Source organism: Octopus bimaculoides, chromosome 9 (assembly GCF_001194135.2).
Source record: "Octopus bimaculoides isolate UCB-OBI-ISO-001 chromosome 9, ASM119413v2, whole genome shotgun sequence".
NCBI classification, from domain to species: Eukaryota; Metazoa; Mollusca; class Cephalopoda; order Octopoda; family Octopodidae; genus Octopus; species Octopus bimaculoides.
Window position 1 is genome coordinate 58,557,191 of NC_068989.1, and position 5,631 is coordinate 58,562,821.

Below are 5,631 nucleotides of genomic sequence, written 5' to 3' on the forward strand. Positions count from 1 at the left end.
ATCTATATGGAAAAAAGACAAAGTAGAAAATGCTAAAATACTTTTATAAAGAACATTACAGAACCGGTTTCGATTCTTGAGATCTTTTCAACAGTAAATATGAATAATAGATTTTTGAAAAATTATTGAAAAATAAAATTTTGGTAAATTTAAAAGAAGAGTCTTGTCTTTTTAAAGACATATTTGTATATTATTCAAGTAACAGCGGCATTTTTCTTGTTTCTGCCTGTCTCTGTTTCATTTGTTAACTCTTGTGGGTTCGAATTACGGCAGCGAAAGTGACAGCATGGCTAAACCACCATCTAGCCAATCCTGTATCAACCAAAACCGTTTGTCGTGAGCTCCATAAAGCTGAATACCGCGGAAGGGCTGCAATTGTTAAACCTCTCCTTTCAACATTGATTTGAGGAAAATGGTCTGTACATTATCAGTAGTGGTCAATGGTTTAACAGAACAACGTTATTTTCTCTGGTTCGCCATTTTTTTCAACTCTGGGGCGAGTTTATGTCTGGAGATAGCCTAAAGAAAGATTGAACCCTAACTGTTTACCGTGAATCATTAAGGTCACAGAATTCTTTTAGTCCTTTAGTTGTTATTATGGTACAAATCCCCTGGTGGTAGCGCAATTATCCAGGAAGATAATGCGCGGATTCACACGGCTAATGTTATTCAAAATTGGTACGAAGAGCACAAAAGTAATGCATTTTAGAGCAGCAAGCGAAGAGCCGCTCTCCTCAGTCATTGTTGCTGCAAGAAATAAAGCAGGTTTTATTAGAAGAATGGCTAAAGATTCTCGTAACATCTATTTAGAACCTGTATCAGTCAATTCCTAGACGTATTAAAGCTGTGAATGATGCTAGTTGTGGACAATTCAATATTAAATAACAAAACTTTCCTTTTAACAAAGTATTTCCATTATTTTTTCCAACATATGTATGTATGTATGTATGTATGTATGTATGTATGTATGTATGTATGTATGTATATGCATGCATATACATACAAACGTATATACATACATGTATGTATGTATATACCTATGCATGTATGTATTATATATTTGTATGTGTGTGTGTGTTCGTGTAGTATAAATACTATCTCCTCATATTCTCTCTCTCATACACATACACATACACACACAAAAAAGGTATTCACTTCTATTCATGGCTACTGAATTCTCTGAAGTTGGCAAAATTAAACACACACACACAGAGGCGCAGGCGTGGCTGTGTGGTAAGAAATTTGCTTTCCAGTTGACATGGCTCCGGGTTCAATTCCACCGAAGAGTATCTCGAGAAAGTGTCGTCTATGATGGTCTCATGCCGACCAAAGCCTTGTGAGTAGATTTGGGAAGCAGAGACTGAAAGAAGTCTGTCGTATATCTATGTGTGTGTGTGTCTTTGTGCCTGCGTTTGTCTCCCACCACCGCTTGACAATTAGTGCTGGTGTGCTTAAGTTCGGCAAAAGAGACCGGTAGGATAAGAAATAGGTTAAAAAACAAATACTGGGGTCGATTCGTTCGACTAAAAGTTTCTGCCTCGGCATGGCCGCAATTTAATGACTAAAACAAGTAAAAGAACGAAAGAATATGTATGATGGATGTCCATTAGATTTCGAGTGTGATTACTCTCTGATCTGTATCAGTCCACTTTGCGACTCAGAATTACCAAGGTGACATCTGAAGGATTTTAACCAGTGACCCTCTTTACTGCACGTTGGACAGACAATTGAAGCATTGTTGCTAAGTTCTAAACCACCTGCTTGCTAGGTTTTGCTTGCATAATTGCCGTCCGTTAAATTTGTATACTCTATCGAGGCCTCAACACCATTGTATTTGAAAAATAATCGTACTGTCGGTGGCAATAATATGAGAGAACACACCAACTAAAACGTACCCGGTTATGAAATTGGTTATAGCTGTGAATCGGCTTCATTGCCCAAAATCCTCTTTTTCCGATGGCACAGAACCTCACCCCCATCAAAAATAAGACGACCAGACCATACTAAAGTCTTAGGTTTTATATTAAAGTTTTCTATCTCTTAGTTCCTTCCAAACAGAAGGAGCCCACAGGACAGCAAGAGTTTCAAAATTTTCCCTCTTTCAATTAGGTTGCTTCCACCAATTTAATACATCGCCCGCTATATTTTGCAGAAATTTTATCTCTAATGTGAGTCATAGGATATTTTATCTATCATTCTCTGAAATATTTTTGACGAAGTTGTATCCTACTATAACAGAACTCGGGGAAATGGCGGCTTTAAGAATTAGATCTTCTACATCCCACTCACATAAATAGAAAAATCTAGGAATGTGTCCTGGAAATTTATCCAGTTCACACTTTTTCTCCTCGAATTTTAAACTAATGCAAGAGTAAAATTCATGAACCTTCTCGACAAACATTTCCTCGTACAACACCTTTCTAATAAAATCCTTAACTAATGTATCGTGGAAATTAGCATGTCTTGTTGTCCTAATATGAAATCGATAATAGCATCCAAAATCATGTCAAGTGTTGACCCAAGATTCAAGCAGAAAAATGATGCCCTTTAATCTTGACATGCAATATCAAGTTAGTCGTATAAAAATGATATCAACACGGCAGAGAGCCGGTTAAAGTAAGATTCTCTAACTCTTTGTCATCTTTTAAGCATATTACTGTGTGAATGGCTGAGTATTCCACAGGTGCGTGCATTTTTAACACAATTTTGAGGCAGAATCACAGAGTGTGACGAAGATAACTCCTTGAATTACATATTGGGTACACAGTTACCATGTACTCAATATCAGGTAGAGATTTTGGGCCAACCTTAGACTAGAATAGATATATTTACCTAAGATGTCATGAAATAGCATCGAGTTCGTGATCTCAGGATTGCCATATAAACTTCTTAACTAAACGGCCATCCATGACTGCGTACATATACACGCACTCATTCATACACACACATGCATGCATACATACATACATACATACATACATACGTACATACATACATACATACATACATACATACATACATACATACATACATACATACGTGCATACATACATAATACACATATATGTGTGTGCGTGTAAAATATGCATTATATGGAAATAATATATATATTGTGTGTGTATAATACATACACACATATTACTGTATATATATATATATATATATATATATATATATATATATATACACAAATGCATATATATATCTGTATATATATATATACACACAAATGCATATATATGTATATATATATCTATCTATATATACACATACATACATACACAGACATAAATATACATATATACACACATAAAAACATGCACACATCTATACACACGAAAACCTTAACACGGGATAACAGTGTTGTGCTGAATACATACTAGAAACACACATGGTATATATACGTGCATGCCCGATTGAAACTTTTTAAGTGTGCGTATAAGAATGAAATTCCATTTAAGTTTACAATAGCTGTCATGTGTGTTAATACGCACGTTGTATGTATGTTGAAACTGAATGTGCATCGCTGCATGCTAAATTTTCTGACCCTCAACGGAGAAACATGCTCTCTTCTTTGTTATTTCCAAATACAAAAAACATTGTCATCTGCTAATATCGTGTAATCTCTCTAGGTGGCGATATTTGAAGACTGGCTTGCTACATTGACTTAACATACAATGGACTCACAACGTGTGCAATAAGACAAAAGCACGCGCTCTTTACCTTCTATGTTTTCTTTTCTTTTCATAGCTCTACATAATCACCGTTTCCTTTATACTAAGATGCAAACTAAAACTAACACAATAGTTACATGTTAACGAATTCCTACAGATAATCTCACGGGCACTCAAAATTTCCAGAGAGTCTTTTTTTAAATAATGAATAATAAAATAATATTACTTCTAAGCAGCTACAATAAAGCAGATCAATATATATTTTATCAGGATGATGGGCGAAGTGTGTTCCTAGTGAAGGGAATTTGTTGTTGGCACTCCCTCGCTTACGACGTCGAGGGTTCCAGTTGATCCGATCAACGGAACAGCCTGCTCGTGAAATTAACGTGCAAGTGGCTGAGCACTCCACAGACACGTGTATACTTAACGTAGTTCTCGGGGTTATTCAGTGTGACACAGTGTGACAAGGCTAACCCTTTGAATTACAGGCACAACATAAACAGGAAGAAAAAGTGAGAGAAAGTTGTGGTGAAAGATTACAGCAGGGTTCGCCACCATCCCCTGCCGGAGCCTCGTGGAGCTTTAGGTGTTTTCGCTCAATAAACATTCACAACGCCCGGTCTGTGAATCGAAACCGCGATCCTATGACCGCAAGTCCGCTGCCCTAACCACTGGGCCATTGCGCCTCCACAGTAAAGGGAATTAACTACTCGGATTCAATTCTTGGATCTAATGATTTTATTTTGTTTATGAGGTTAACGATCTTTAAAACGTATGAATGACATAGTCTATTGCTTAAAAAATAGTTTAAAATTGTAAATAAAAGAACTGATGAATTCAATCCGAAAACCACTGCGGATTCCAAGTATGATCAACATACATCTTATTTTCCTTTAAACGAAAGCTATGTTGTTCTGCAGAACAATATATGGTGTTGAAAACAACACACAATGTAGTGAGGTCAAAAATTCTACGTTCAAATTGTGGCTCAGAAATGCCACCTGAAAACAATTTGAGAAAATGTCAGACGAAAAGCTGTAAAGGGAACATAAACAAGATAGAAAAATCTGTCCAAAAACAAATGGAGCTATAAACATTTTAGAAAAACACAGAGTAACATCTGCAATTTTCAATAAAGCCAATCAAAAAGGCAAGCATTATTTCCGTTGTTCAGTTTTAAACCAACCCCTTCAGGTAGAAATATTATCGAAAAAGTAGGTATCCATTATTTCCGATATTCGAGTATATCTAGGGAAGGACCGTACCTTATACACAAATTTGTGAAGTTGGATGCCAGTTCAGATACAACCGGCTACAGTAAATGACATTTGACAAATGTCTCACGCAGTGGGACTGAACCTGGAACTGTGGCTGGAAACCAAACTTCGTACCACACAGCGCCAAACCTACGCCTATATATAAATGCGCGCGCACGCGCGGGCATAGAAGGGGTAGACAAGAAACACCAGAAGTACAACAATTGCTGTTTCTTGGCATTTATTAAGTGGTCTTCCTCTTCAAAATACCTACCTACCAGCACACACATATAAATATACATACATACATACATATATAATACACGGCTTTTTCGAATAAATTACGTAACAACCTTCTCCAACTACAGTTCTCATATTCGGTTAAAATGTCTTACGTTTAAGCTGGTACCCATGCATTTCCCTGAAGAGAAGTTTACATTCTTATCAACATCACCTATTCCTATGGAAAGTATAATTTGTAATCTTCGAAACATATGTTGGAAATAAAAGTATTCAGTTAACATATGCGTTTTACTCCATTTACTAAATTTATATATACTCAAGTACCCAAAATAACAAGGAGTTTCTACCTCATAAACAGGAGTTACACCACAGTCATTTTGTGATCTTTGCTACCCTGGTATCTATTAACCATTTTATTTTGTCCGAATTAATTATTAACTAGGAGAAAATAAATACAT